General features: G+C 32.1%; 1 non-coding gene across 1 annotated transcript; it reads right to left on the reverse strand.

Moving 5' to 3' along the window:
* Nucleotides 1-4,506: 4,506 nt before the first annotated feature.
* LOC128041431 (small nucleolar RNA R71) lies at nucleotides 4,507-4,610 on the reverse strand. The gene has a single exon (XR_008196453.1). It is a non-coding gene; the product is annotated as a small nucleolar RNA R71 (small nucleolar RNA).
* Between the last annotated feature and the right edge of the window lie 8,986 nt (nucleotides 4,611-13,596).

Raw genomic sequence — 13,596 nt, forward strand, 5'->3', positions numbered from 1 at the left:
CTAAAAATCTTATCTCCCTGAAGTTGTAGTGGAGCAGATTGAAGCTACAAATCTTATCTTGCTGAAGTTGCAGTGGAGAAGATTAAAGTGACAAATCTTATGCCTCTGAAGTTACAGTGGGTCGAATTAAATCTACCATAGCGAGTTTTATTTCCCTGAAGTTGCAGTGAAATAGATTAAATCTACAAGTTACAAATCTTATCTCCCTGAACTTGCAGTGGAGCAGATTGAAGCTACAAGTCCTATCTCCCTAAAGTTGCAGTGGAATAGATTGAAACTACAATTCCTATACCCCTGAAGTTGCAGTGGGTTAGAATGAGACTACTTCAGAAAGAGAAGCACCAACGAAGTCGAGATTTGGCAAGACCAGAAAAAATTGGTCATTCCTAAAGCCACACTCCATTCTTGTTACACGACAACGAACAAACAGGGGCAGCTGTAACAGCCCAATTTTGCCTGGCCCACCATAAACCAAAAAAAAAAAAACCAAAATAATAAGTTCATTTACAAAATTATACTGGAACAAATAAATTACCCAAACTACTAACCCTAGCCCATAACCTAAAATATTTTAGGAAACCTAAAACCCTAGCCCTCTTGCCATGCCGCTCCCCAATATGTCAGCGGATGCGGCGCCCGAAACCTTCCCCCTTACACCAAAACGATAGCAGCAACCCCAATGACTTCCACCGCCCTTGCATGAAACACAAAAAAGGGAAACGAAGCAGAAGTAAGCAATCAAAAAAACATATATTGTAATGTTTTCTTGGTTATAAAAACTGATTTTTGTAACACAAAGATGGATCTTTTTTCTTTTGAAATAGAAGAATAACAAAAAAAACATTAAAAGGTATTCCATTTTATCTCCTTTTTTGAAAAATAGCATAATAAATAAATAATAAATAAAAGTCTTACCAATCGCGTTGCCTCCTACCATTGTTGGAGTCCTCCTCTGACCCTGAATGCTTTCGAACCTATTAGGGTTTTCACCGAGGCTTTGGCGAAAGGAAACGTGGGGTGTGTGAAGAGCAAGTGTTCTTTTTTATTTTTTTCTCTTTTTAAAAGGCTTAGCCTTCGGATCTAGCTGTCGTCGATGACCGGTGGTCATAACGGAGCGCCGACGACCTTATGGCCAAACATAGAGAGCATTGAGAGGGAATAGAGAGTTTTTTTAACAAAAAAAAGGTTTCAAATGATTTTTTAGGATTTTTTTTACTTATATAAGCCCCCCAAAACGACGGCGTTTTGGGCTTGGCTTCAGATGCCCAAACGACGTCGTTTTGAAACCAATATGATATCTGACTCGTTTATTCAACAGGATCTACGTGTTTTCACAAAATGGTCTATTTGTGCTCCTGGTCCTTCTGCTTTTGGACCCTTTTTTAATTCGGTCCTAATTTCACTTGTTTTTCTTTTATAGATTGTACGTTTTGATTTTAATTCATTTTAATTTTAGTCCTTATACCGTTGACCCCTCGAGGAATGACACGGGTAATGTTTTAGATTAATTGTCCTCAGGGTCCCTGAATTTTGCTCTGCATTTTAATTTAGCCCTTTTTTATCCATTTTTTTAATTTAGACATTATATTTTCTTTGACCTTCAATTTAGTCCTTTATTCCCCATTTCTTTAATTATTTTACGATTTATGGCTTAATTTTTGTTTAAATTTCATTTTAATCCCTCACTTGATTAATTTTGCTTCTTTCATTTATATTAACACTTAACATTTATGTCATTTACGATTCTTTTTATTTATACGTTTTATTTTTATTTTATCCCTATTATTATTATTTTTATTAATTATTGTACTTTGATTATTTATTATTAGAATTAAAATAATAATTATGGATTTTTTATTTATGTTTTATTTCCTTACCCTTTTTATTTAAAATTTATATTACTCATTTTCTTTTATTTGCACATTTTTGTTGCCCTATTATTACCATTATTATTATTGTTATTATTATTATTATTATTATTATCATTATTATTATTATTATTATTTATTTTACTTTGATTACTTATATTAGAATTAAAATAGTAATTATGGCATGATTATTGCCACTGTTATTGTGAGTAGATATTTTATTGTCATTAGAGTTATATCATTAGCATTCACTAGCACGACATTTTCATTTTTTATTTTATATATAATCGTTTCATTTTTAACACATTTCCATTTTATTTTGCTACAACCATGCCACGAATCGTGTTTAAATATATTTATGCACTTTTATACTATGCTTGAATAAGTTAAATACACATTGCTTTAAATGTTACATTTGTTTTTACTCGATGCATAAAAAATTTTTAAAATTAAAACAATGTTCCGTATTTAGATTCGAGAAGTTATGACCTAACTTACGGGGTTCAACTTTCTCTTTGAACCTAAATAACCGAACATTCCTTTTAAAACTAAAACACATGAGATTTAAATAGTAATTAAATGAAGAGAAAGCTTATTTTTGAGGATTCGAGATGTCGTGTCCTAACTTACGGGATATGGCATTTTTGTTACCTCGAGATAAGAAGGCCTTTTACATACGTTTTGATTTATTTAAGTGATTTTAATTAAAAATAACATTATGCAAAGTGGGACCGTGTTTTTAAATTCTCTTCAAATTTTCTATTTTTGACACTAAGATATAAATTAATCAACTAGGTACCAATTTTGGGCGTCACGAGGGTGCTAATTCTTTCTCATGCGTAACCGACTCCCAAACCCATTTCTTGGATTTTGTAGACCAAAATTCATTGTTTTAGTAAATCAAACAATTTATTAAAATGATCAAATTACAAGGTGATTCTATCACACCTCATAAAAAGGATTGGTGGCGACTCCAACTAGATTTGATTCTTGTTACCTATCCCTTTAATTTTGTTGTTGTTATGATGAACATGTATATGAATATGTGTGATGTTGATATGTTTAATTTAATTAATATGGCTTAAATTTAATTCATGTTAGGTTGATTGCATTTCGTCTACTTAATTTATTAAAATTGTGTTTGTGTTGTTATAGGCCTCGGTAAGATGTTTGATTAAGTAAAACCATGACTAAGTTATTCTTGCATTACAATTGTAAGGTAACTAATGAATTAATTATTTAAATGGATTGAAATTGTAATTAATTTACGATACTTAATTAGCGTATGTTTAATCATCTAAGATAGCTGAGGGTTAAATTAGCAACGGTATTTAACGATACAGTAGCCTTGCATAACTTGCAAGATTATTGTGATTAAACTGTTTCAAGATAGAAATACATTGTTACCTCACGTAATCTTTTATGTGCTTATGAGATTGAATTAATTGTTTGAATTGGCATAGAGATATGTAAAAGAGATTATTTTAATTTCATAAGTATGTATGTGCATTAACAAATTTACTTATTAAAATTTGTTTATTCGGTTGAATTGAATAGAGATATAGTCAACAGATAAATGGATTTTGGTAGGTAAGTATATTCATAAGTAAGTAAATTTCCGAGTTCTTTGTGAAATAATTCGTAATAACATGAACTTGAGTTTAATAATTATAAGTTAAGAATATTAATGTAATTAATCTAACACAATTATGTCATCTTGATTAAAATCATCTTTTGAAATAGTACATTGGAACTTTTATTTTCTCTTTATTTCTTTTACGTAGCTAAAAATCTTAGTTTTTACTCACCTCCTCAAATCAAAATATTTTTCATCACCAAAGTGTTTTAAATTGCATTCATAAATAATTCTTTTGACAGTTCCTATGGGTACGATAACTTCACATTTACTTGTCATTTTATTACTTGTTGCGATTGTGTACACTTGCACATTTTTGTCGTTCCAAGTTTTTGGCGCCGTTGCCAGGGACTGTTGTAAAAAGTCATTATTTGTGAATTGTTACTTTTGCATTTTGGTTTATTTTTCTATTCAATTTTAACTTAATTGATTTTTCTGTGATTATTTCATGTGTTTATAAGTATTGACTGAATTATCGATTTACTCCCTGTAGACCCTGAGATTGAAAGAACTTTTCGACAGTGAAGAAGACAAGCAAGTTAGAGAAGGACTAAAGAATTGAACCTTGAAATTTTGAATCAAGGAAACGGAGCAGACCCTACTCAAAATCCTATCCTTATTGTTGATGATAGGGATAGAGCTCTAAGACAATATGCCATGCCAGTGTTTCATGATCTTTATCCAGGTATTAGAAGACCCGAAATCAAGGCAAAACAATTTAAGCTGAAGCCAGTCATGTTCCAGATGCTTCAGACAGTGGGCGAATTCAGTGGAATGCCTACCGAAGATCCATATCTTCACTTCAGACTGTTTATGGAGGAGAGTGATTCTTTCAAGTTAGCCGGAGTACCCGAAGATGCATTATGATTGAAGCTATTCCTATATTCGCTAAGGGACAGAGCTCGAGCTTGGTTGAACTCATTACCGCCAAATTCAATTTCCACATGGCAAGAGTTAACAGAAAGATTCCTCATGAAGTATTTCCCGCCTAGAATGAATGCTAAGTTGAGGAACGAGATCACTGCTTTCCAACAAATGGATGATGAGTCCTTGTATGAGGCATGGGAAAGATACAAAGAATTATTACGGAAGCGCCCTCATCACAGAAAAGAATTATTATGGAAGTGCCCTTATCACGGAATCCCACATTGCACCCAACTTGAAATGTTTTAGAATGGTCTTAATACCCATACGAGGATGATAGTAGATGCTTCTGCTAATGGTGTTTTCCTTTCTAAGTCTTATAATGAGGCTTAAGAAATCATTGAGAGGATTGCTAGCAAAAATTATCAATGGCCAATCAATCGAGCAGCGTCAGGAAGACGAGTCACTGAAATACATGAAGTAGACGCTCTTACTTCACTAGCATCTCAGGTATCCTAAAATATCCTCAATGCTTAAAATTTTACCACTAATGGGTTTAATAGCTTTGTAGCACAGCCACTGAATCAATTTGAAAATGTTGCTTGTGTCTATTATGGGGAAGGACATTTGTTCGAATAATGTCCATCGAACCCAGAATCCGTGTACTACATTGGTAACCAGAACCAAAATCGAGGAAGGCAATGACTGCAATCTAATTTCTATAACCCATCGTGGTGAAACCACTCTAATTTTTTCCTAGAGTAACCAAGAGGCTGGAACCAGTAACACTTACGCCTAACCTAAACTGACCTAGTCGTCTGGTTTCTCCGAACAAGTTCAAAAACCAACCCAAGCTGAACCGTCCAATACTTTAGAGAACCTATTGAAGGCATACATGGCAAAAAATGACGCCACTTTAAGAAATTTGGAGAATCAATTGGGCTAGCTTGAAACTAAACTCAGAAACCGACCACAAGGTGCTTTACCTAGTGACACAGAGAATTCAAAAAATCTAAGGAATGAGTAATGTAAAGCATTGAAATTAAGGAGCGGAAAGACATTAGAGCCCAACACCATCGAAGTTAAACAGGAGCCAGCTGATGCTCAAGGCTCAAAGGAAGTTCAACCGAGTGTTGAAATTTCAATTCCACCGGAACCTTAATCTGTAAAATTCGATAAGGTAACTTCTGAACCAGCTAATTTTGATAAACTAACAACTTTGTTAGATGCAAAATTGCCACAGAAGACGAATCAACCAATTCCAGTAAAGAAGCCTCCACCACCCTACCCTCAAAGACTTCAGAAGCAAAAGCAGGAAATTCAATTCAAGAAGTTCCTAGACGTACTCAAGCAACTTCATATCAACATCTCATTGGTTGAAGCACTTGAACAACTGCCAAACTATATAAAATTCATGTAATACCCCTAACTCGTATCCGTCGCCGAATTAGGGTTACGAGGCATTACTAAAGAAAATATAGCTTTAGTACATTCACATAATCACATAGGTTATATTTACATATATATAACATTTTGATAATATAAATATTAATACTTAAATTATTAATCACACTAAATATACGATTTATAACTCAAAGTCCAAACGATTTCTTTTCAAACATATACCGTATTTACAAGACAATATACATATCTAAAAGCCACACAAAAATACCGAAAGTACAAACATAAATGTAAACCATGAGCTTATCCTTATAATGATATTCAAAATTTATTTTTCAATTTCTTTATCTTTTTATATACTAGACCATACCTAATTTACAACAAAAAAACCAAAACACCAACTAAATTTTAACGGCAATTTCGTCCAACATTAGCAATTAATTATATACCAAAGTAAGCATTAACTCATCCATTATTTCACATCTATTTTACTATTATACCAATCATCATTTTCGGTCAAAATTGACAATTTCATAGTACACTTAATTTATTAACATATTAGTAAGTCTAAATATCATAGCAACTTGTCTTTACTCCACCAACTCATTACAATAACTATTATGACATATGCATATATAAACATGTATATAATTTCAGTTAACATGTCATGACCAACATACAGGTATATCATCTATCATTTCCACTCCAATTCTTAATACAAAACATACATCTCCATCAAACCAACATCATACCACAACCGAAACTTATCCCTCAACCAATTTATAGCATAAACACTACTTCAAAATAAGTTTAGACCATAGCCGAATATACATCATGCTCTTTCATACTCTTTAGCCGAATCATTTAGTAAAATCTCACAAGCATACATACTATGTTTTAAACTTACTAATATGAACTAATTCATAAATTATTCATGACGTAACCAAACAAAACATATAATCAAAATACCAATCATACAAATTATCAACCATACCAAATAGACTTATACCATGATCGGATAATTGAAACCAAACACATTGAACATTCAACCGAGAACATAGAAAACCAAGCTTAAACATAATGATCAAGCCATTTTAAACTAAACCGAATTTAAGCATAAAAATTAGGCCATTTTTGCATGGCCATTTATACATTCACTTTCGAATTAAACTAACTCCTAAGCTAGCCTATACATGCCATAATTTCAAATAAATTCAGCTTATAAAATACCAAAAACAGTAGATAGTGTGATAGACTTTGCTGACGAATCCCGAACTCGTAACTTAACTGCAAAAATATATAAAATAGAGGTAAACAAGAACACACACAGTAAGCTATTTAAGCTTAGTAAGTTATAAGCAAAAACATTTATACATACATTTGCATATTAACATTAAGTTAATAAGACTGATTACAAATATTTTTCTAATACAAGTATATCATTTACTACAAAGGTCACACTTTAATCACACATACATATACCATATGGTGAATATAATCAATCATTTAAACATATATATTTTCACTTTTATTATCACAAATACATCAATAAGTGAATCACTTATATGATCAAATATTCTAACACATAATTCATATTCACAAAACTTTATATCATTTCAAATAATCAACTTACCTTGTTTTCATTTAAACAAATAACTAACATGTACCTGAACCTGTAATTTGATTTCACATTTGGTCTTTACTTCATATTGCCTGTTGAACCGTTCAGAATTAAAAAGGATACGTAGATAGTTGGAAGGCTTGTACAATGCCAACGTCCCAGACATGGTCTTACCTGTAATCACATATCAATGCCACTGTCCTCAATAGAGTTTTACACGTAAATCACAAATCGATGCCAACGTCCTAGACGTGGTCTTACACGATAACACACAATAGAATCCTATGTCATGACATATGTATCCTAACTATTCCTAAGGTTCATACAGGACTTTCAGACATCGTATCTCAATCGAATCGAACTCAAAAACATTACTCCTAGGCATAAAGTCATTCGACCAACACTTATACAATCAAGTATGAATAAAGTTTGATTATTTCAATAATTGTTATGTTAACTGAAATATGACATAAATGTATTTTAATAAAGCATGCAAATCATACCATAAAATTTTTAGTTCCTTAGGAAAGTAAGGCATGCATGAAAGTTTAAGTCTCTAGAATTGACCTAGTAGTTTCTTGAGGCGAAATCCAAGGAAGCATGAGAAGTTGAAAATTATTTAGGCAGCTTTTGTTTGGACCGTTTGAGCCTTTCAAGCCAGCCATGATGAATTTTTATCCCTTGAAACTCAATTTTAAGACTATATGGCCTAATTTTATTTGAACCCTTGCAATATTTAGCCATCACTTTTCTTTTAATTATCTTTAAATTGTCCCAAACACTAGACTCAGTACTATTCAGAATGTTCTTTGAAAATAAGTTTGGGGGAGTTGAAAAAAAGTATCAAATGCTCAATAAATTGTAGTACATACAGTAAAATGCTCATGTGAAAGCAAAGTAAGTTGGTATATTGAAGATAATTATTCCGAAGGTCTGATTGAATCTCAGTCTAGGTTTTTAGCCTAAATTTACCTATCTTTTACCCACCCCTAGCCTAGCCACGTTACAACCTTTTTAAAGACCTATTGATTCAAGTTTCTATGCTACCTACATTAGTGGAGAAAAATTGCTATGTTCAACATATGAAGGCTTAATGATTGTAACTTTCTTAAATAAGGGAATAAAATCAAATTGGTAGGAATTTAGCATGTCTTTATTGAGAAAGCACTTAGTCTATTTTTTCCATGATAATAATAATTGAGATTAATTTGAATGATATGTATACATAAGTAGCATAACTATCAAATTTCATGTTTTTGAGCCTAAGTATACTAAAATCATGATTTTTGGGAAGAATGTTACTCTGAAGAAAGTTTTCAAAGGTGTTTCCGAAAAATTCTTTCCAAATTTGTGCATTACTCGGGACGAGCAATGAATTAAGTTTGGGGGTGTGGAAACACAAAAATATACACGCTTTTTCATGCCCTTTTTAACTTAAATTCATGCAGTTTCGATAAAATACTTGTCGAAAAATAAATAAATATTATAAAATAATTATTTTACACTTAAATTATGAACATGTTGAATTTTACTTAATTTTGTAATAAATTTTGATTAATTTTGATAATTTTCAATAGATTTGCAAAAAGGGCGAAAAACGGCTCAGTAGACATTGCTAGAAGCAAAGAACCGAGAAGCAATTTTGAAGCATCAAGCTGAAATAATTTTTTCAGCCTAAGACGGTCCAAATTATGTGTATTAATTCATAATTTAATTAATTTTAATTTTAATCCAATCTAATTTGTGTTAAATGAATTATTATTAATTAATTATGAAAAGTGGCCCAATTGAGCTGAACTGAGAAAATCGAACCAACTGAGCACTGGGCAGCCCAAAACCGTCCCACATGCTAACCCAATCAGCTTGTTTGGCTGATTATTTAACTTGCAAAATGGCCCTTGAATACTCCTTCAAATTGCATTTAGACCCCTCCACTATTTGTGTCTTTCTAGATTTGCCCCTACCTTAAAATTGCAAGTTTGAATTCTTCTAACTTGCCACATGTGTGGTCGGCCATGGGGGGACTCTATGGCTGCTGATTTTGGCGATTTTGGCTATTTTTAGCAGCCTTATCAACCTATAATACCCCCTTGGCTGCTCATTTCAAACACATCTCAACCCTTCTCATCTCTTCATTTCTCTCTCATTTTTCTCTATTCATTCCCTTCCATTGTTCTTCATTTTCTTCCCCTGTTCCCTTTTCGATTTAACCTCTTGAAAAAGAGTCAATCAACCACCATTTGGAGCAGCATTAAAGTGTTCGTGGAGGCCTCGGTTCAACAAGAACAAGCAGAGAAGGAGGAGCGGAGCAAACTAGTCAAGCCTTAGTGGATCACCAAATTTGATTCTTGTTACCTATCCCTTTAATTTTGTTGTTGTTATGATGAACATGTATATGAATATTTGTGATGTTGATATGTTTAATTTAATTAATATGGCTTAAATTTAATTCATGTTAGGTTGATTGCATTTCGTCTACTTAATTTATTAAAATTGTGTTTGTGTTGTTATAGGCCTCGGTAAGATGTTTGATTAAGTAAAACCATGACTAAGTTATTCTTGCATTACAATTGTAAGGTAACTAATGAATTAATTATTTAAATGGATTGAAATTGTAATTAATTTACACGATACTTAATTAGCGTATGTTTAATCATCTAAGGTAGCTGAGGTTAAATTAGCAATGGTATTTAACGATACATTAGCCTTGCATAACTTGCAAGACTATTGTGATTAAACTATTTCAAGGTAGAAATACATTGTTACCTCACGTAATCTTTTATGTGCTTATGAGATTGAATTAATTGTTTGAATTGGCATAGAGATATGTACAATAGATTATTTTAATTTCATAAGTATGTATGTGCATTAACACATTTGCTTATTAAATTTTGTTTAATCGGTTGAACTGACATAGAGATATAGTCAAGAGATAAATGGATTTGGTAGGTAAGCATGTTCATAAGTTAGTAAATTACGAGTTTCCGTGAAATTATTCGTAACAACATGAACATGAGTTTAATAATTCTAAGTTAAGAAATGTAATTAATCTAACACAATTATGTCATCTTGATTAAAATCATGTTTTGAAATCGTGCATTGGAATTTTTATTTTCTCTTTATTTATTTTACTCAGTTAAAAATCTTAGTTTTCAATCACCTCTTCAAACCAAAATATTTTTCTTCACCAAAGTGTTTTAAATTGCATTCATAAATAATTCTTTTCACAGTCCCTGTGGGTATGATAACTCTACATTTACTTGTAACTTTATTACTTGTTACGATTGTGTAGACTTGCACATTTTCGTCGTTCCAACTGGTGAACAATTTTGTTGCCTTCACATCAAAAGTAGATGAATTAAATGCTTTTGATTATGACTAAGACGAGTGTAATAAATAAGAGTCATATGTTAAGTTTCTGACAACATACAAGCTTATGTTGGAGAAATGGAATCTTCTGTGTGAGGTTAATTTAAAACTTTTCGCTGAGAATGATTTTTTGAAGAAAGAAGTATCCATGCTTGAAGGATAAGTATATAAAAGTTAATATAACTTAATGAATAATAAAAAAAATGGTTGAAAAACTTGAGCAATATTTAAAAGATCCAAGGCAAACTCTTGAAAAATTTACTTGCGACATTGGAAAATTGCATGTGATAATAGCAACCAGAAAAATGGATCAAAAGAGAGGAGGTCTCGACTTTATAAACAAGGAAAAGCTATTGTAGAAACTTCTGGAGTGTTTATCAAGGTAGGAAACAACAATTTACACTGAAAATAATCTAAATAAGTGAAATGATAAGAGAAGCCTAAACTACAGACCAAATTAGCTCAATCTACTAGGAGAAAGATCATTTGCCATTATTGTGGTGTTCTAGGCCATATCAGGCCCAATTTCTTCAAGATGCTCAGAGATCTTCAATGGAATAAAACAAGGTCATAAACTATGCCCACTACTTCAGGCATTGTGCAAAAGAAAGAAAAACTTCTGTGGAGAAGAAAAGGTCAACAATATTTGTTTGTTGCACTTGAGTCACTCAAAGCTTCAATTGATTATATATGGTACTTTGACACTAAATGCTTACATCATATGACTAGTAACCTCTTATGCTTAAGTAACTTTGTTGAGAGTCATGAAGGTAATGTTACTTTTGGCAATAGGCAAAAAAGGGAAGATTTATGGCAAAGGGACACTTGCAGTTGATGCATGTTTAATCTAAAAAATGTACTATATGTTTATGGCCTAAAAGCTAACATGGTCAACACTAATCAGCTTTATTATTAGGGAATCCTTGTGAACTTTAGAACAGACAAGTGTGATATAACCTCATGGCAGAATAAAGAAATCATAGAGGGTGTTAGGACTTTTGACAACTACTATAAAGTCACTTTGCCATCTAGGTGCAACAAGGCATGAGTGTCTGATCTAGAATTATGGAATGAGAAGTTGGGACACATTCACTATCAAGATTTGAAAAGATTGGTTCGATATGATACAGTTCAAGGCTTGCCAAAACTAGAAGGAATAGTACCTAAAGTCCGTTGAGATTGTCTCAAAGGGAAGCAACATAGGGAGTCCCATAAATTGTTGGTACAGGTTCAAACTACAACTCCACTTCGACTTTTTCATATGGACCTATGACACCCTCTACCTGACCCAAATCGTCAGATTCAGATATCGGATGTTTTTTCACAGTCACGTATTGGTCGTGAAGCTGGACATCTTGGCCAGACAATTTCATTGATCCTTTCGCAATCATTGAAAAAAAGGGGAGAGTAATGGTGGTATGATTATTTTTTGTGAAAAAACCCCACAAACTTAAGGTTCTAATTCTCATTAATTTGGTATGATGATTCTTCTACTCGAATGTTCACTCAATCTAGTAATCTTATACTCCTGCCCTTATATGTTTTGGGTCATATTGACAAGCTTTGTACTTAGTGTTTACCTTATTGAAGATGAAAGTATTTGATTAGGGGGGAGTTACTTAGAGGGGGAATATACAACTATGATAATCTTATTTTCCCTGTAAATGTTTTGTTTAAAAAGTTTCCAAAAGAGGAGATTTTTTACACATTTGAAGGAAAGGTTGATTCTGTGGCTATGTTTGTGCCTGAAACAGTGATCACAACTTCAAACACTGTTCCATTGCCCTACTTACCCATTTTTAGAGTTGACAAATTTTAGAAAAAAAAAGCATCAGACTAATTATTTTGAAGATATTTGAACGAATAGAGCCCAGCACATGAAGACCTAAAGTTTGGTTTCTTGCAAATTAAGTCAAGTTTCTTGCAAAACAAGTCGCTTTTTATAATTGAAGACTTTGGATTATACCAAGGCTTTTATGGAAGTATTATCTTATGCTAATTTTTAGCCTTACTTTGTAGAAAAGTGATTAGAATGTAACTCTTATGTAAACAAAACTTAAGTAGTAAATAAACTTAAGTTTAGCCTAGGTTTAAGATTGATTAAGAGTAATCGAGAGATTGAGAGCTTGATAGAGCACTAATTTGTTCAAGTTAGGAGTGTTTTATATGTGTATTGTTTCTGTAAGCAATCAAGAGAGTTTCTTGAGTTGCAAAGCTATGCTTTCAAGGGGAAAGCTTAGTGGTAGAGTGATCTAGTCTTTGTACAACAGTAAGGTCGCTAAATTGGTGAGTGTTAGATCAGTGTTAGTAATTACATCATTGGTTGTACTATGAGAAAGAGAGTAGATCATTGCTCTGGGCAAGACCCTATAGGCGTAGACTAAAGTCAAACTGCGTAAACAATCTCAATGTTCTTTATGTTCTACTTACTTTTGGTTTCGTGGTTGAAACAGTGGCCACAGCTTCAAGCACTATTTTAGCCACAGTTTCTATTTTACAAAGCTAAATACCCCTCGTTTTTACAACACATTTTATGAAAATTGAATCATAATTTTATGTTTACAATTGCATTAAATATTAGTTCATTTGTCTCCTAGCACATACGACTATAGTTTAATATTTTTTATTTTAAAATTAATTATGTTTTGGAGTTCAATCTGAAAGAGTAATGAGCACAACAAGAGAAAATAAAAAAGCCTAAACATTAAGCAAATATAATACCAAAACACGAGTGTTCAATATATGTGTGAATTAATTGATACAATTTATATAAATTAGATTTTATCACGATATGAATAGAAAAAATATAAAAAATATTTTTTAAAATTAATCAATAA

The sequence above is a fragment of the Gossypium raimondii genome, chromosome 5 (assembly GCF_025698545.1).
Source record: "Gossypium raimondii isolate GPD5lz chromosome 5, ASM2569854v1, whole genome shotgun sequence".
Lineage (NCBI taxonomy): Eukaryota > Viridiplantae > Streptophyta > Magnoliopsida > Malvales > Malvaceae > Gossypium > Gossypium raimondii.